The 19,713-nt window shown below is 42.5% G+C and overlaps 7 non-coding genes across 7 annotated transcripts; 3 read left to right on the top strand and 4 right to left on the bottom strand.

The window, feature by feature from the left end:
- Nucleotides 1–5,498: 5,498 nt before the first annotated feature.
- trnam-cau (transfer RNA methionine (anticodon CAU)) lies at nt 5,499–5,571 on the bottom strand. Its single transcript has one exon. It is a non-coding gene; the product is annotated as a tRNA-Met (tRNA).
- Nucleotides 5,572–8,034: 2,463 nt separating this feature from the next.
- Nucleotides 8,035–8,107, bottom strand: trnam-cau (transfer RNA methionine (anticodon CAU)). Its single transcript has one exon. It is a non-coding gene; the product is annotated as a tRNA-Met (tRNA).
- A 1,676-nt stretch (nt 8,108–9,783) lies between these two features.
- On the top strand, nt 9,784–9,854 carry trnag-ccc (transfer RNA glycine (anticodon CCC)). Its single transcript has one exon. It is a non-coding gene; the product is annotated as a tRNA-Gly (tRNA).
- A 901-nt stretch (nt 9,855–10,755) lies between these two features.
- Nucleotides 10,756–10,827, top strand: trnag-ucc (transfer RNA glycine (anticodon UCC)). Its single transcript has one exon. It is a non-coding gene; the product is annotated as a tRNA-Gly (tRNA).
- Nucleotides 10,828–13,856: 3,029 nt separating this feature from the next.
- Nucleotides 13,857–13,929, bottom strand: trnam-cau (transfer RNA methionine (anticodon CAU)). Its single transcript has one exon. It is a non-coding gene; the product is annotated as a tRNA-Met (tRNA).
- A 2,462-nt stretch (nt 13,930–16,391) lies between these two features.
- On the bottom strand, nt 16,392–16,464 carry trnam-cau (transfer RNA methionine (anticodon CAU)). Its single transcript has one exon. It is a non-coding gene; the product is annotated as a tRNA-Met (tRNA).
- Nucleotides 16,465–16,884: 420 nt separating this feature from the next.
- trnag-ucc (transfer RNA glycine (anticodon UCC)) lies at nt 16,885–16,956 on the top strand. Its single transcript has one exon. It is a non-coding gene; the product is annotated as a tRNA-Gly (tRNA).
- Nucleotides 16,957–19,713: the final 2,757 nt, after the last annotated feature.

Here is a 19,713-nt window from a genome sequence, read left to right as displayed (position 1 = left end):
AATGCCCCCGCCCTCGGGTTACCAGATCATACTAAACCATTTCACCTCTACTATTCCCAAGATGGGATCTATTATACAGCAGTTCTGACACAGGAACATGGGGATAGGCAACGTCCCATCGCCTATTACTCCACAAAGCAACCTACGGTAGCAGCAGGCATGCATCGCTTTATGGCAGCAGTAGACTGTGCCTCTTGGGCAGTGCAGGCATGCGAGCCGATTGTAATGAACACACAGTTGATTCTGCATACAGGACACACGTTAGTTGAATTATTACACACCGGCAAATTGCGTTCAGTCTCCGATAGTAGACGAGCTGGATGGGAAGCCGTTTTGCTCCCCAGAGATAAATCCATACAAATAATAAAAGACACACGAGTAAACACAGCAGATGGGATGTTAGGGGAGGGAGAAGAGCATACATGCTCTGAGCTGGTGCTCCAGGAGGACCACAGTCGCTTCCTAGAAAACCCCCTCACAGACCCTGACTTGGAACTATATGTTGATGGATCCAGGAAAATAATAGATGGAATCCCCCACACTGGGTGGGCGGTGGTATTGGATGACAGCACCGTTGTAAAATCTGGATCCCTGCCAGGACACTGTTCAGCCCAAGTGGCAGAACTCGTGGCGTTGACTGAGTCATTAAAAATAGCGAAAGACATTAAAGTTAATATTTTCACTGACAGTCGCTATGCATTTGGAGTAGTACACGACTATATGGCAACCTGGGAATGTAGAGGGTTTATAACAACAGCAGGAGAAGTAATCAAACATTATGAGTATGTTATAGCCCTAGCTGAGGCAGCACACCTTCCAGAAAAGGTAGCAGTAGTTAAAGTGAAAGCTCATCAGAGTCTTTCTGATGATGGATGCCCGCGCACCCGTGGGAATCACTTTGCAGACCTAGCTGCGAGAAAGGCAGCAGAGACAGGCAGTCATGTGACGTTATCAGGATTCCCCTGCTCTAGTAAACTTGCGAGTATCCTAGAAAAAAAATTCTGACCTCGCATAGCTACAGAAAGACTGTGAGAAGAATGAAGTACAAGAGTGGGTTAAGGGAGGTGCAGTACACTCAGACGGTTTGTGGCGAAGTCCTAACTTACAATGTGTATTAGCACCCCAGTGTATTAGGTCAATGCTTCTGGACCAGTACCATGGCCCAGCTCACACGGGTCGCAAGGCCATGTTAACTCAATTGCGTGAACACTGGTGGTGGCCTGGCATAGGCAGGGACACTGCGAAGTGGTGTCAACAGTGTATTCCTTGCGCACAAGTAAACCCAGGTAAACCGATCAAAGTCACTAAATCACACCAGCCCCGGCCTCGAGGTCCGTGGGAAAATATTCAAATTGACTTTACAGGACCCCTGACAAAATGTCATGGGACATCCTATTGCTTGGTAATAATTGACCATTTCACAAAATGGGTTGAGGCTTTCCCCTGCAGGGACTGCTCTGCCACCACTGCAGCACGAGTCCTAGCAACTGAGGTTATTCCTCGATGGGGTGTGCCCCGTCAAATGGACTCAGATCAAGGGACTCATTTCACCGGTAAGGTGATGAAGGAAGCATGTTTACTGCTGGGGTAAAACAACGATTTCATATACCTTATCACCCTCAGAGTTCAGGCTTAGTGGAGAGCACTAACCGGACACTGAAGAAAAGTTTGGCAAAAGCCCTGTTAACTACAGGCAAGGGATGGAGAGTAGCACTCCCCGCTGTGCTGTATAAACTTAGAGCATCACCTAATCGGAGTACTCAGCTTTCTCCATATGAGTTAATGACAGGGAGAGCTATGCAACTCCCTGCTGGCATCTGGGGTCCCATTGATCCCAGTGCTCCATTCAAAGACCATCTTAAACAGTATGTGGCACAGCTATGTACACACTTAAAAAAACTTAGATCACAAGCACGTGATCTCCAGTCCCTCAGAGACTTGGAACTCAAAGAGGAAATGCCAACAACACTTCCTGAGGTTGGTTCACAAGTAATGTGTGAAAAATTTCCAAGCAGACCAGGGCTCAGGCCCAAATGGACAGGACCACATAATGTCCTTCTTTCTACAGACACTTCGGTTTGTATTGACGGACAGGAGGGGGGTACTAGATGGAAACATTGTTCACAAGTTAAAAATTATAATCCAGGAGAACTGTGTACTAAACCTTTATCTTTTCTCATTCCTAGGAAAGCAACAGTTGCAGATTTCCTGAATTTTGAGAGACATTCCCCTAACTGGTAAAGGTTTTGTCCCCCTACAGGTACTAAGAGATAATCCAGCATGACGACGACTGTGTACACTAGAGTATTTGGACTGATCTGCCTGTCCTTAGTTGAATCATGGACAGATAACAAATTTATCCAAATGACACGCACCTATGCAAATGCCCTTAATAAAACAAAATGTTGGGTTTGTTCCCACATTCCACACGACACTAAGAAAGGGGTTCCAATGATCCCCATTCCAATTCCAGTATTTTCTGATTATTCACAACTTAGAGTTGCCTCTAATGTACGGTATGCATATGATTATGCCTTAGGCATCACAGGAGAATGGTACTTTAGACCGAAGATGGATCAGAATAGAAGATATTTTAAAATGCCATATATTGACTTGGCTCACAGTAACAAAGGATCTGTGTGTGTTTCATACTATAACCAAACCATGCAATCCCAATTGATAGGTAATAGTACTTGTAATCACACTGTGGCTATCGATGGTCTTGACTTTAGGTATCAGACTTGTCGATTTTACGCTCCATGGAATGGGACTTATTGGATATGCGGCATGCGGGCATATTGGGAACTTCCTTGTAAGTTCACAGGTTCTTGTTATTTAGGATTTGTGGTGCCAGCTTTGCGCCACACTGAAGATAAATACCTTCCAGATATAGAACAATTTACTCACCCTAAAGGTGAGATAGGGGAAGGAGACAGGTTTGCTTCCATACTATTTCCTATGTATGGAGTCGGAAGAGCAATAAAGGAAATCAGATTAGTAGCTGGTATATTAGAAACATTAAGTATTTCTACAACTGAAGTTCTCAGCAATTTAACAACTGAAATAGTGGCTATGCGAACTGTTGCCCTCCAGAACAGGCTAGCTCTAGATTTCTTGCTAGCAGCACAAGGAGGGACATGTGCCATTATAGGGCAGGAATGCTGTACTTACATACCAGATAACTCTGAACACATTTATAATCTTATAGAGCACATTAGGAAAGCAACTACAAAGATACACCAGTCCTCCGGAGGAAAAACCCTCTGGGGATGGCTTGCTGATACCTTTGATAATCTGGGTATGATTGTATTAAAAGGATTGATATCGGTAGTTACTATTCTGCTATGTCTGTATGTTTCTTTTTTATGTCTTAAATACACTGTTCAAAGAGCATCTCAACAACTTTGTAAACCTCATAATGTATCTACTATGGTTACAGCTGCAATTAAAACACCCTCGTTGGCAGACTTTCTCTAAATTTCTACTAAACGACACCGTCCCTCACTCGGGAGGAGCAAAACTCACACACCCATTGACACAAATCTTATTCTATCCCCTTGGTTCTGGAGGCTCCATGTGACTGAGGACAAATGGATTTAGTATCAAAGGCAATAAACCTCATGACTCAAGGAAAACCAAAGGATGCATTGGAAAGATACTATTACAAAGGTCACTCACTCACGCCTACAGGACATTCTGTACATTCACATTTAGGGACACACACTTATCGCTCTCCCCGACAGCAGGGACACCCTTACACTCGCCGTACACACATATACACCCCACGGGGAAGGGTTGGGATGAAGGAGCTGAAAACGCAGCGTCAAATCTTCCTAACCCCTTGCTTGTAACTGATAAACATAACTTTTCTTTGGCTTCTTTCCGCTTTGCTCTATTGCCAAACAGCAGGGAATGAAGACTCTGTATAGGAAGTTGAAGAAAGTGTGTTGTGATTATTATATAATGTTTTATATTAATACTAGCATTAGAAGTAGTTTTGTATACAGACTGAGCAGATTCGATTTAGCAGGACAAGTAAAGGGTCAACAAGGTCGATTTGTTAGAAACTCCTGTCAGTAATGAAAGATTACACAGTGCCGAAATAGCCTACAGCTGTCTGCTGAGAATTTGTTTATGACTTAATCGTTTCTCCAGATAGGCAGGAATTGTTTTTGTTAAAGAACGATTGACACTAGGTAAATGACGACCGTGGGATCGCATCTTCCTAGTGCACATCAAAGATGGACATCTGCTTTGGATCCATCACCTCTTCACGGGTGGACAGATCATAAAATCTTCAGATTGGATGAACGGCCATAAGATGTTACGTCATTTTTCCTATAAAGTTGTACACATGTTTGTAAACATTAAGTCTCACTGAAGGAATTATTTCTGACGTGGAGCTTCCGAGCCGGCTCCATTAAAGTTCTATTTGCTTTATCTCCGCGACTTCTCCACTTATTTCCAACGTGGTTCTACAACTCAGACTTAGTAACGCGTTACCCACAACCCTGGAAAAGAGTTGCACTGTCGTTTCTTGAATCTCAGAGCATTCTAAATCTGTTTCGGAGGCGTTCCCCAAAGGCACAATATGTGGATGATATGGGCAAAAAGAAGGAGAAAAAGCTACTGTGCGCTAGATGACATGTAAAGCAAGGAACACATTCGTTACTGTCCCAGCAATCTCCGAGAAACACCGTGTGTACGCATCCACTGTGATATGTGATTGAAACAACGAGATTGCAAGGGCCTTATGTGCATCATTTTTATTTCTCGGGTTGAAGTCACAGACAGACTGTGGTCAAAAAGTAGGGAGTTATCAGGGCCAGGTGCCAGGGGTGATACATGTAAGGTACACGCAATAACGCCGAGCTATAGCCTCCACTATGCTGAGTGTTGCTTTGTGGGTACAGCGACTAAATTAAGACATGTTGAAGTCAATCAATCAATGAATAAATACATGTCCATTGATTTATGTATTGATGTATTTCTTTCAACATTGAATTCTTTGTGTAATGTCGTTTTCAACACAGTCCTCAACTCTTGTTGTCCTTGTCGCCAGCACGGGTAAGTGTGTGCTCCTGAGTGGTAAAAGGACCCTTGTCAGAGGTGGGATTCAAAGCCAAGCCTCTACAGGAGACGATGACCTGCACGCAGCACCTTACACCACTCGGCCATCCTGACTTGTGTTGCAGTGATCAAATTGAGTCGTTGCCGACGTCATGGAAAACAATGAACTTTTCAATGACTGTGTTCTGCCAGGGCTTCCTTTACTTTGACTTTTGGGATCACGACGTCATCTCACCAATGGCCGAAATAGCTCAGTTGGGGGAGCGATAGACTGAACATCTAAAGGTCCCTTGTTCCATCCCAGGATTTGGCATTTTGCCATGAATTTCTTCAGACAGCGCAAGCAACCACTTTATTGCACAGGTGTGTGCCTTTTTTCTGCAGCTGGAGATCAGTGTGGTAGAACTCAAAGATAAAGGAAGAGTGCTTGCCCCGTGTGAGGGTCGAACTCACCACCTTCAGATTATGAGACTGACGTGCTACCTACTGCGCCAACGAGGCACGGCATGGCCAGCTCCCTCTACTCCAACTGACCTCTTAGCATGACAACCACTCCGATGAACATTCGTGAACACATATTTTCCCCGAATGACAACCATGCGCCTGTGATGTAGTGATTAGCAAGGTACGTATTAAGCAGTTCGACTGCAGATTATTACAGATAATTATTAAAAGACCATTGTGCCCCAGGGGACGCGTTTTATATGTCTTGTGCATTTGCTTCGGTGACAGAATCTAGAGCTTCCCTGCAGCGCCAGTGGTGTAGTGGTATCATACAAGGTTCCTGTTCTTGTGAGTTGCGTTCGATTTCTGGCTAGCGTATGCCACACAGCCAACTGTCTTACTTGCTTTGATTGCCCTTGTCATTTCATTTTTTTCTTCATTCCAGAATACAGCGGCTAGACTTTTCTTCGGCAATTCATTGGACCATTTCTTTCTTTTGAGGTTATTCAATTTCAAGAACACAAAGACCATACTTTCTGGGAGTTATATTTCAGAAATAAAACGAGACACTCTCAAACTTTGTATCTCCTTCAACAACAAACAAACAAGCCAAAAGAGAAGGAAAAGAGCAGTGTTGGGGTCGTTACTCACAAAAAGTAATGTCTTACATTGTACTCGTTACTCATATCAAAAGTAACTAAACACTTTACTTATTACTTCCTGGAGAATGTAATTAGTTACTTTACTTTTACATTACTCTGCATTACACCCCAAACGTTGCGGGACCTCAATAAACAATTTCAAAGCTACACCAACACAAGCAGTTGATAATGACAGAGACATACTGTTATCTTTTGTTGTTTTAATAAAGCGCCACAGGAAAACCAGGCCAGTGTCGGAAGTCCACCCCCTGTTGTGGGAGGAGCGGAGCGATTGTGGGTTTGGTTTTGTGTTTCGTTTTAAAAATGAAGACAGAAAGCAACACTACGAGCGATAGAGCCTGGTGTGGAAAGGACTTTTGTGGCTGTTTTATTCTTTGTGCTTTAGATGATTGGAGACAGCATAATAAATACACGTTTCTGTTAAGAGATATTAGCAGTAGCTAAACGTGTATAGACAACATTATACTCAGACAAGCATTACGTTACCATAAGAAAACGTGCAACACTAAAATACATCTTTGCAATTTATTTTTATTATTGTTATTATTGTAATCATCATCAAGATATGTGCTAGTAGATCTGCATCTTAAATGTCTCAACTTGACTCCTTTAACTTATTACTCTTACTACAGATTTGTAACTGCAAACGACAGTTTTTCTAATATTTTTAATGTACGACATAGACGTCCTTATCGTCCTTATTAAGACCATATCGTTACAATGTGTAATGCAGTAACGAGAACAAAAAAAAGGAATCAGTAACTGTAAAATTATTACTCCTTTTGGAACCATACCACGTTACGTTACTCGTTACTACCAAAAGTAATAACATTACTGTAATGCGTTACTTAGTAACGCGTTACCCACAACCCTGGAAAAGAGTTGCACTGTCGTTTCTTGAATCTCAGAGCATTCTAAATCTGTTTCGGAGGCGTTCCCCAAAGGCACAATATGTGGATGATATGGGCAAAAAGAAGGAGAAAAAGCTACTGTGCGCTAGATGACATGTAAAGCAAGGAACACATTCCTTACTGTCCCAGCAATCTCCGAGAAACACTGTGTGTACGCATCCACTGTGATATGTGATTGAAACAACGAGATTGCAAGCACCTTATGTGCATCATTTTTACTTCTCGGGTTCAAGTCACAGACAGACTGTGGTCAAAAAGTAGGGAGTTATCAGGGCCAGGTGCCAGGGGTGATACATGTAAGGTACACGCAATAACGCCGAGCTGTAGCCTCCACTATGCTGAGTGTTGCTTTGTGGGTACAGCGACTAAATTAAGACATGTTGAAGTCAATCAATCAATGAATAAATACATGTCCATTGATTTATGTATTGATGTATTTCTTTCAACATTGAATTCTTTGTGTAATGTCGTTTTCAACACAGTCCTCAACTCTTGTTGTCCTTGTCGCCAGCACGGGTAAGTGTGTGCTCCTGAGTGGTAAAAGGACCCTTGTCAGAGGTGGGATTCAAAGCCAAGCCTCTACAGGAGACGATGACCTGCACGCAGCACGTTACACCACTCGGCCATCCTGACTTGTGTTGCAGTGATCAAACTGAGTCGTTGCCGACGTCATGGAAAAAAATGAACTTTTCAATGACTGTGTTCTGCCAGGGCTTCCTTCACTTTGACTTTTGGGATCACGACGTCATCTCACCAATGGCCGAAATAGCTCAGTTGGGGGAGCGATAGACTGAACATCTAAAGGTCCCTTGTTCCATCCCAGGATTTGGCATTTTGCCATGAATTTCTTCAGACAGCGCAAGCAACCACTTTATTGCACAGGTGTGCGCCTTTTTTCTGCAGCTGGAGATCAGTGTGGTAGAACTCAAAGATAAAGGAAGAGTGCTTGCCCCGTGTGAGGGTCGAACTCACCACCTTCAGATTATGAGACTGACGCGCTACCTACTGCGCCAACGAGGCACGGCATGGCCAGCTCCCTCTACTCCAACTGACCTCTTAGCATGACAACCACTCCGATGAACATTCGTGAACACATATTTTCCCCGAATGACAACCATGCGCCTGTGATGTAGTGATTAGCTAGGTACGTATTAAGCAGTTCGACTGCAGATTATTACAGATAATTATTAAAAGACCATTGTGCCCCAGGGGACGCGTTTTATATGTCTTGTGCATTTGCTTCGGTGACAGAATCTAGAGCTTCCCCGCAGCGCCAGTGGTGTAGTGGTATCATACAAGGTTCCTGTTCTTGTGAGTTGCGTTCGATTTCTGGCTAGCGTATGCCACACAGCCTACTGTCTTACTTGCTTTGATTGCCCTTGTCATTTCATTTTTTTCTTCATTCCAGAATACAGCGGCTAGACTTTTCTTCGGCAATTCATTGGACCATTTCTTTTTTTTTAGGTTATTCAATTTCAAGAACACAAAGACCATACTTTCTGGGAGTTATATTTCAGAAATAAAACGAGACACTCTCAAACTTTGTATCTCCTTCAACAACAAACAAACAAGCCAAAAGAGAAGGAAAAGAGCAGTGTTGGGGTCGTTACTCACAAAAAGTAATGTCTTACATTGTACTCGTTACTCATATCAAAAGTAACTAAACACTTTACTTATTACTTCCTGGAGAATGTAATTAGTTACTTTACTTTTACATTACTCTGCATTACACCCCAAACATTGCGGGACCTCAATAAACAATTTCAAAGCTACACCAACACAAGCAGTTGATAATGACAGAGACATACTGTTATCTTTTGTTGTTTTAATAAAGCGCCACAGGAAAACCAGGCCAGTGTCGGAAGTCCACCCCCTGTTGTGGGAGGAGCGGAGCGATTGTGGGTTTGGTTTTGTGTTTCGTTTTAAAAATGAAGACAGAAAGCAACACTACGAGCGATAGAGCCTGGTGTGGAAAGGACTTTTGTGGCTGTCTTATTCTGTATGCTTTAGATGATTGGAGACAGCATAATAAATACAAGTTTCTGTTAAGAGATATTACGAATAGCTAAAAGGGTATAGACAACATTATATTCAGAAGTTACTGTATGAAAACTTTCCATGTGCAACACTAAAATAAATATTTGCTATGTATTATTATTATATTTATTATTGTAATCTTTATCAAGATATGTGCTAGTAGATTTGTATTTTAAATTGCTGAACTTGACTCCCTTAACGTATTACTCTTACTACAGATTTGTAACTGCAAACGACAATTTCTGTAATATTTTTAAATTACACCGTAGACGTGCTTAACCAGGGCGAGTTACAGCTGAAATAAAACACACACGTATCACGATGAATTGTACAGTAACAGCAGCTACAATAGAGTTGCACTCGTGGCGTTTATGGACTTATGGACGCATTTATGAAACCAGTCCTTAATGTTTCAGAGGAAAACCCAGATCTGCTCTATTTTTGTATACATTCATTGAACTTGTAAATGGGCACACGTTAACGAAATCGTGTTCGCCTTCATACTGATTGTCTCTGCACCTGTGATGTAGTGATTGGCTAGGTACGTATTAAGCAGATCGATAACAGACTAATAAGGATAATCATTAAGACATCATCTTGCCCCATGGGACGCTTTCTATGAATTTGCTTCAAGGACGCAAGCCAGAGCTTCCCCAGCAGCGCCAGTGGTGTAGTGGTATCATACAAGATTCCCATTCTTGTGACTCGGGTTCGATTCCCGGCTGGCGCATCCGACAAAGCCTGCTCTCTTTCTTGATTTGATTGTAATCTGCGCAATAGGTAGTCGCATTCTGCTGCAGCAGAGAAGGGGTAGTTATCCATCTCGTGTTATTTCACAGGAGTTCGTATGTGCCCGGTTCAAGTTGAGGAGCTTACGTGACAGTTCCTGTAACTATTCACTTCTTTACCTGGTGTCTATTGTGTAACGCCCAGCATCTTTTTATATATTAATTTATTTATTTATTTCCATTTTCCGATACTGTCTGGCTGAGCCCCCGTGTCCTAGTGGATCAGACACTGGGTTCCTAAGCCAGGGAGTGTCGCTTTGAGTCCCAGCTGCTCAGAAGCACGGTCATTTTTAAGCTCGGATCTGAGCTCAAACTGAGCCCCGATCCGCTTAGTTCAAAACAATTGACATGATGCTTCCCACAGCACATACAGGGTGAAATGTGAAGGCACTGAAACCTGGAAAGCTGCTCCAGCGCATGGAGAAGCTCGGTGTGCAGTCTTGAACAGGAAAGTGGAAATAACGCAGGGCTTTGCAAACTAGTATTGCTTGCAATATGCAATATAGGAATGGCTGTGACGTTAACAGGTGGGTGAGTGCCCAAGGAGCAGAGTGGCGCAGCAGAAGCGTTTTGGGCCTATAACCCAGAGGTCGATGGATCGAAACCATCCTCGTCTATGTTTCAACTTTGGTTTTGTTTCATTTCGGAAAGGTCTGAATAAAGTGCAATCTGGAAAGATGCTAATGGACATTTTCCTTCCGCACTCAGGAACAGGAAACTGCTGATATCGCAGGGCTTCCCAAATGTTCACCGATTGCAATTTGGAAAACGAATTGCCTGCCACTTTGCAATCCTGGAATCATGTTCGACCACAGTGAGATATTGTGGGGAAGCAGTTTCTAAGCGTTGGTGGTATAGTGGTTAGCATAGCTGCCTTCCAAGCAGTTGACCCGGGTTCGATTCCCAGCCAACGCAATATACACTCCCCTCTCTGTCTGTTCTCAGCTGCCTAGTGTGCTCTTTCATGCTGCTTCAGATACTTTTAAGAACATAAGAGAGTTAACAAACGAGAGGGGACCATTCGACCCATCGTGCTCGTTTGGTGTTCATTAATATCGAAGTGATCCAAGGATCCTTTCCAGACCATTTTTAAATGTTCCCAAACTTTCAGCTTCAACCACATCGCTGGGTAGTTTATTCCAGATTGTGACTACTCTCTGTGTAAAGAAGTGTCTCCTGTATTCCGTTTTGAATGCCTTGAAGCCCAATTTCCATTTCTGTCCCCGGGTAGTCTCCTCTGTACCAGGGTGAAAAGGTTCAGTTCTCTCAGTCTCTCCGAGTAGGACTTTCCCTTGAAGACCTGGAATAAGTCTGGTTGCTCTCCTCTGAACTGCCTCTAAGGCAGCAATATCCTTTTTGAAGTGTGGTGCCCAGAACTGTACACAGTATTCCAGATGAGGTCTAACTAGCGCATTGTACATGACTTAACATGACTGCCCTTGTTTTAAATTCTACACTTTTGACAATATACCCTAGCATTCTGTTTGCCTTCTTTATTGCTTCCCCACATTGCTTGGATGGAGAAAGTGAGGAGTCCACATAGACTCCTAAGTCTTTCTCATGCGTTACTTCATGTAGATCTGTACCTCCCATAGTGTAATTATACTGGACATTTTTGTTACCTGCATGTATTACCTTGCACTTGTCCACATTGAATTGCATTTGCCAGGTGTCAGCCCACAACTGAATATTATCTAAGTTCCTCTGAATAGCCTGTGCTGCCAAGATTGTATCTGCTGAGCCACCTATTTTCTTGAAGTACTGTTGAAAATATCCCATCTGGCCCAGGTGATTTGTTTGTTTTTAATTCTGCTAGTCCCTTTAGTACCTCCTCCTCATTTATCCTGATCTCTCTTAGGGATTGACTGGACTGATTGTCAACCTGTGGCATGTCATCTGTTTTTTCTTTTGTAAAAACCTCTTTGAAATACTCATTTATAATATGTGCCACATCTTGTTCGTTTTCCAAGATACCTCCGTTTTTGCCGTTTATCTGTTTCACCTCCTCCTTTTTTAACCGCTTGCTGTTGTGATATTGAAAAAAGCTCTTTGCATTGGTTTGAGCTCCAAGAGCTATTTTTCTTTCTAATTCCCTCTTTGCTTTCCTGATCCCTTTCTTAAGATCTCTTTGCAGCTCAACATATTCTATGTATTTTGTTTCGTCACCATCCCTTTTGTATGTGCTATACAACATTGTCTTCCTCTTTATATTTTTTGCATACCTCTATTAAACCATTTTGGCCAATGTTTTTTGTTCCTCAATTTGCTAAGTTTTGGTACAAATTGTTCCTGAGCCTCGTGTAGTATATTCTTAAAATATACCCATGCATTTTCAACTAACTCTCTGAAGACTCTTTTTGGAAGTTGAAGAAAGTGTTTTGTGATTATTATATAATGTTTTATATTAATACTAGCATTAGAAGTAGTTTTGTATACAGACTGAGCACATTCGATTTAGCAGGACAAGTAAAGGGTCAACAAGGTCGATTTGTTAGAAACTCCTGTCAGTAATGAAAGATTACACAGTGCCGAAATAGCCTAGAGCTGTCTCCTGAGAATTTGTTTATGACTTAATCGTTTCTCCAGATAGGCAGGAATTGTTTCTGTTAAAGAACGATTGACACTAGGAAAATGACGACCGTGGGATCGCATCTTCCTAGTGCACATCAAAGACGGACATCTGCTTTGGATCCATCACCTCTTCACGGGAGGACAGATCGTAAAACGGACCCGGACCTGTATCTTCTGATTGGATGAACGGCCATAAGATGTTACGTCATTTTTCCTATAAAGTTGTACTCATGTTTGTAAACATTAAGTCTCACTGAAGGAATTATTTCTGACGTGGAGCTTCCGAGCCGGCTCCATTAAAGTTCTATTTGCTTTATCTCCGCGACTTCTCCACTAATATCCCACGTGGTTCTACAACTCAGACTTAGTAACGCGTTACCCACAACGCTGGAAAAGAGTTGCACTGTCGTTTCTTGAATCTCAGAGCATTCTAAATCTGTTTCGGAGGCGTTCCCCAAAGGCACAATATGTGGATGATATGGGCAAAAAGAAGGAGAAAAAGCTACTGTGCGCTAGATGACATGTAAAGCAAGGAACACATTCGTTACTGTCCCAGCAATCTCCGAGAAACACCGTGTGTACGCATCCACTGTGATATGTGATTGAAACAACGAGATTGCAAGCACCCATGTGCATCATTTTTACTTCTCGGGTTCAAGTCACAGACAGACTGTGGTCAAAAAGTAGGGAGTTATCAGGGCCAGGTGCCAGGGGTGATACATGTAAGGTACACGCAATAACGCCGAGCTATAGCCTCAACTATGCTGAGTGTTGCTTTGTGGGTACAGCGACTAAATTAAGACATGTTGAAGTCAATCAATCAATGAATAAATACATGTCCATTGATTTATGTATTGATGTATTTCTTTCAACATTGAATTCTTTGTGTAATGTCGTTTTCAACACAGTCCTAAACTCTTGTTGTCCTTGTCGCCAGCACGGGTAAGTGTGTGCTCCTGAGTGGTAAAAGGACCCTTGTCAGAGGTGGGATTCAAAGCCAAGCCTCTACAGGAGACGATGACCTGCACACAGCACCTTACACCACTCGGCCATCCTGACTTGTGTTGCAGTGATCAAATTGAGTCGTTGCCGACGTCATGGAAAACAATGAACTTTTCAATGACTGTGTTCTGCCAGGGCTTCCTTCACTTTGACTTTTGGGATCACGACGTCATCTCACCAATGGCCGAAGTAGCTCAGTTGGGTGAGCGATAGACTGAACATCTAAAGGTCCCTTGTTCCATTCCAGGATTTGGCATTTTGCCATGAATTTCTTCAGACAGCGCAAGCAACCACTTTATTGCACAGGTGTGCGCCTTTTTTCTGCAGCTGGAGATCAGTGTGGTAGAACTCAAAGATAAAGGAAGAGTGCTTGCCCCGTGTGAGGGTCGAACTCACCACCTTCAGATTATGAGACTGACGCGCTACCTACTGCGCCAACGAGGCACGGCATGGCCAGCTCCCTCTACTCCAACTGACCTCTTAGCATGACAACCACTCCGATGAACATTCGTGAACACATATTTTCCCCGAATGACAACCATGCGCCTGTGATGTAGTGATTAGCTAGGTACGTATTAAGTAGTTCGACTGCAGATTATTACAGATAATTATTAAAAGACCATTGTGCCCCAGGGGACGCGTTTTATATGTCTTGTGCATTTGCTTCGGTGACAGAATCTAGAGCTTCCCCGCAGCGCCAGTGGTGTAGTGGTATCATACAAGGTTCCTGTTCTTGTGAGTTGCGTTCGATTTCTGGCTAGCGTATGCCACACAGCCTACTTTCTTACTTGCTTTGATTGCCCTTGTCATTTCATTTTTTTCTTCATTCCAGAATACAGCGGCTAGACTTTTCTTCGGCAATTCATTGGACCATTTCTTTCTTTTGAGGTTATTCAATTTCAAGAACACAAAGACCATACTTTCTGGGAGTTATATTTCAGAAATAAAACGAGACACTCTCAAACTTTGTATCTCCTTCAACAACAAACAAACAAGCCAAAAGAGAAGGAAAAGAGCAGTGTTGGGGTCGTTACTCACAAAAAGTAATGTCTTACATTGTACTCGTTACTCATATCAAAAGTAACTAAACACTTTACTTTTTACTTCCTGGAGAATGTAATTAGTTACTTTACTTTTTCATTAGTCTGCATTACACCCCAAACGTTGTGGGACCTCAATAAACAATTTCAAAGCTACACCAACACAAGCAGTTGATAATGACAGAGACATACTGTTATCTTTTGTTGTTTTAATAAAGCGCCACAGGAAAACCAGGCCAGTGTCGGAAGTCCACCCCCTGTTGTGGGAGGAGCGGAGCGATTGTGGGTTTGGTTTTGTGTTTCGTTTTAAAAATGAAGACAGAAAGCAACACTACGAGCGATAGAGCCTGGTGTGGAAAGGACTTTTGTGGCTGTTTTATTCTTTGTGCTTTAGATGATTGGAGACAGCATAATAAATACACGTTTCTGTTAAGAGATATTAGCAGTAGCTAAACGTGTATAGACAACATTATACTCAGACAAGCATTACGTTACCATAAGAAAACGTGCAACACTAAAATACATCTTTGCTATTTATTTTTATTATTGTTATTATTGTAATCATCATCAAGATATGTGCTAGTAGATCTGCATCTTAAATGTCTCAACTTGACTCCTTTAACTTATTACTCTTACTACAGATTTGTAACTGCAAACGACAGTTTTTCTAATATTTTTAATGTACGACATAGACGTCCTTATCGTCCTTATTAAGACCATATCGTTACAATGTGTAATGCAGTAACGAGAACAAAAAAAAGGAATCAGTAACTGTAATATTATTACTCCTTTTGGAACCATACCACGTTACGTTACTCGTTACTACCAAAAGTAATAACATTACTGTAATGCGTTACTTAGTAACGCGTTACCCACAACCCTGGAAAAGAGTTGCACTGTCGTTTCTTGAATCTCAGAGCATTCTAAATCTGTTTCGGAGGCGTTCCCCAAAGGCACAATATGTGGATGATATGGGCAAAAAGAAGGAGAAAAAGCTACTGTGCGCTAGATGACATGTAAAGCAAGGAACACATTCGTTACTGTCCCAGCAATCTCCGAGAAACACCGTGTGTACGCATCCACTGTGATATGTGATTGAAACAACGAGATTGCAAGCGCCCATGTGCATCATTTTTACTTCTCGGGTTCAAGTCACAGACAGACTGTGGTCAAAAAGTAGGGAGTTATCAGGGCCAGGTGCCAGGGGTGATACATGTAAGGTACACGCAATAACGCCGAGCTGTAGCCTCCACTATGCTGAGTGTTGCTTTGTGGGTACAGCGACTAAATTAAGACATGTTGAAGTCAATCAATCAATGAATAAATACATGTCCATTGATTTATGTATTGATGTATTTCTTTCAACATTGAATTCTTTGTGTAATGTCGTTTTCAACACAGTCCTCAACTCTTGTTGTCCTTGTCGCCAGCACGGGTAAGTGTGTGCTCCTGAGTGGTAAAAGGACCCTTGTCAGAGGTGGGATTCAAAGCCAAGCCTCTACAGGAGATGATGATCTGCACGCAGCACCTTACACCACTCGGCCATCCTGACTTGTGTTGCAGTGATCAAATTGAGTCGTTGCCGACGTCATGGAAAACAATGAACTTTTCAATGACTGTGTTCTGCCAGGGCTTCCTTCACTTTGACTTTTGGGATCACGACGTCATCTCACCAATGGCCGAAATAGCTCAGTTGGGGGAGCGATAGACTGAACATCTAAAGGTCCCTTGTTCCATCCCAGGATTTGGCATTTTGCCATGAATTTCTTCAGACAGCGCAAGCAACCACTTTATTGCACAGGTGTGCGCCTTTTTTCTGCAGCTGGAGATCAGTGTGGTAAAACTCAAAGATAAAGGAAGAGTGCTTGCCCCGTGTGAGGGTCGAACTCACCACCTTCAGATTATGAGACTGACGCGCTACCTACTGCGCCAACGAGGCACGGCAGCTATTGGCCAGCTACCTCTACTCCAACTGACCTCTTAGCATGACAACCACTCCGATGAACATTCGTGAACACATTTTCCCCGAATGACAACCATGCGCCTGTGATGTAGTGATTAGCTAGGTACGTATTAAGCAGTTCGACTGCAGATTATTACAGATAATTATTAAAAGACCATTGTGCCCCAGAGGACGCGTTTTATATGTCTTGTGCATTTGCTTCGGTGACAGAATCTAGAGCTTCCCCGCAGCGCCAGTGGTGTAGTGGTATCATACAAGGTTCCTGTTCTTGTGAGTTGCGTTCGATTTCTGGCTAGCGTATGCCACACAGCCTACTGGCTTACTTGCTTTGATTGCCCTTGTCATTTCATTTCTTTATTCATTCCAGAATACAGCGGCTAGACTTTTCTTGTTCAAGTGTTGGTGGTATAGTGGTTAGCATAGCTGCCTTCCAAGCAGTTGACCCGGGTTCAATTCCCGGCCAGCGCAATATTCACTCCCCTCTCTGTCTGTTCTCAGCTGCTTAGTGTGCTCTTTCATGCTGCTTCAGACACTTTTAAGAACATATGAAAGTTTACAAACGAGAGGGGACCATTCGACTCTTCATGCTCGTTTGGTGTTCAATAATATCGAAGTGATCCAAGGATCCTTTCCAGACCATTTTTAAATGTTCCCAAACTTTCAGCTTAAACAACATCGCTGGGTAGTTTATTCCAGATTGTGACTACTCTCTGTGTAAAGAAGTGTCTCCTGTTTTCCGTTTTGAATGCCTTGAAGCCCAATTTCCATTTGTGTCCCCGGGTGCGTGTGTCCCTGCTGATCTGGAAAAGCTCCTCTGGTTTGATGTGGTCGATGCCTTTCATGATTTTGAAGACTTGGATCAAGTCCCCACGTAGTCTCCTCTGTTCCAGGGTGAAAAGGTTCAGTTCCCTCAGTCTCTCCGAGTAGGACTTTCCCTTCAGACCTGGAATAAGTCTGGTTGCTCTCCTCTGAACTGCCTCTAAGGCAGCAATATCCTTCTTGAAGTGTGGTGCCCAGAACTGTACACAGTATTCCAGATGAGGTTTAACTAGCGCATTGTACAGTCTTAACATTACTGCCCTTGTTTTAAATTCTACACTTTTGACAATATACCCTAGCATTCTGTTTGCCTTTTTTATTGCTTCCCCACATTGCTTGGATGGAGAAAATGAGGAGTCCACATAGACTCCTAGGTCTTTCTCATGCGTTACTTCATCTAGATCTGTACCTCCCATAGTGTAATTATAGTGGACATTTTTGTTACCTGCATGTATTACCTTGCACTTGTCCACATTGAATTTCATTTGCCAGGTGTCAGCCCACAACTGAATATTATCTAAGTCCCTCTGAATAGCCTGTGCTGCCAAGATTGTATCTGCTGAGCCACCTATTTTAGTATCATCTGCAAATTTGACAAGTTTGCTAACTATCCCAGAGTCCAGATCATTAATATAGATTAGAAAAAGCAAAGGCCCTAGTACTGATCCCTGTGGAACTCCACTAACAACCTCATTCCAGTTAGAAGTGACTCCTCTAATCGACACCCTCTGTTTCCTAGACATCAACCAGTTCATAATCCATCTACTTACATTACCCTGAATGCCTACAGCTTCCAATTTGAGGATCAGTCTTTGGTGTGGAACCTTATCAAAAGCTTTTTGGAAATCTAAGTATATCATATCATATGCTTTCACGTGATCTACAGCTGCAGTTGCATGTTCTAAACATTCTAATAAATTAGTAAGACATGATCTGCCTCGTCTAAACCCATGTTGACTAGCTCCGAGAATATGGTTTTCATTGAGATGCGCCTCTATTTTCTGTCTAATCATTTTTTCCAACATTTTACAGGTGATGCAGGTCAGACTGATTGGTCTGCAATTTCCTGGCTCAGTTTTGCATTGGTTTGAGCTCCAAGAGCTATGTTTCTTTCTAATTCCCTCTTTGCTTTCCTGATCCCTTTCTTAAGATCTCTTTGCAGCTCAACATATTCTATGTATTTTGTTTCGTCACCATCCCTTTTGTATGCACTATACAACATTGTCTTTCTCTTTATATTTTTTGCATACCTCTATTAAACCATTTTGGCCAATGTTTTTTGTTCCTCAATTTGCTAAGTTTTGGTACAAATTGGACCTGAGCCTCGATTAGTATATTCTTAAAATATACCCATGCATTTTCAACTAACTCTGTATCCAGTGTGCTCCAGTCTACCTCTTCTAAGTGCAGTCTCATATCTTCAAGATTTGCTTTTCTAAAATTGTAGACCATTGTTTTAGACTTGGACCTTGTTTTTTGAAAGAATGCCTCAAAGATAACCATATTGTGATCACAATTTGCCATTGGTTCTCTAACTACTGTCCCCCTGACTCTATCTTGGTCATTTGAAAAGATCAAGTCAATACATGCGCTCTCTCTGGTTGGTTCCCTGACAAATTGAGTTAGAAAGCAGTCATTTACCATCTCAACCATTTCCATTTCTGCTTCTGTAGTCCCCACTGGGCTTTCCCAGTCTTAGTTTGGGAAATTGAAATCCCCCATTATAACAGCCACATCCTTGCTACATGCAGTCCTGATTACACTGTACAATGCAGCATCTTTCTGAAAATCTGAGTTTGGTGGCCTGTAACACACTCCTACCGCTAATCCTCCAGATCTCTTGTTCAAACGTTTCACCCACAAAGATTCTGTTCCATTACTGGGATCTAATACAAGTTCTTCTGCCTCAATGTCATTTTTCACATATAATGCTACCCCACCCCCTCTTCGATTTTGCCTGTCTCACCTAAACTGTGTGTATCCTTCCAACTTGTATTCATCCCCATCATTTTCTGTAAGACATGTTTCTGTCACTCCTACAACATCATAGTCACACACCAGCACTGTGGCTTCCAAGTCTAACATCTTGTTCCTTATACTCCTGGCATTGAAGTACAAACATTTCAGGACTTTCCTACTGGCAGTTTCCCTTGGTTTCCTTTCCTTAGTGGAACATCTCCCATTGTCAAAGCTCCCTGCCCCCCTGGTTCCTAGTTTAAATGATTCTCAATTTCACTGCACATACGCTCTTCCAATGCATTAGCCCCCCTTCTGTTTAGATGTAGACCGTCCGGTTTGTACAGGTCCCATCTATCCCAGAAGAAAGACCAATGCTCCATAAACCTAAACCCCTCTTCCCTACACCAAGCTTTCAACCACGTGTTAAACTTTCTAATCTCTGCCTGT

Source organism: Amia ocellicauda, chromosome 14 (genome assembly GCF_036373705.1).
Source record: "Amia ocellicauda isolate fAmiCal2 chromosome 14, fAmiCal2.hap1, whole genome shotgun sequence".
NCBI lineage: Eukaryota > Metazoa > Chordata > Actinopteri > Amiiformes > Amiidae > Amia > Amia ocellicauda.
The sequence above is the reverse complement of the archived record's forward strand: the minus strand, read 5'-3'. Positions and strand labels throughout refer to the sequence as shown.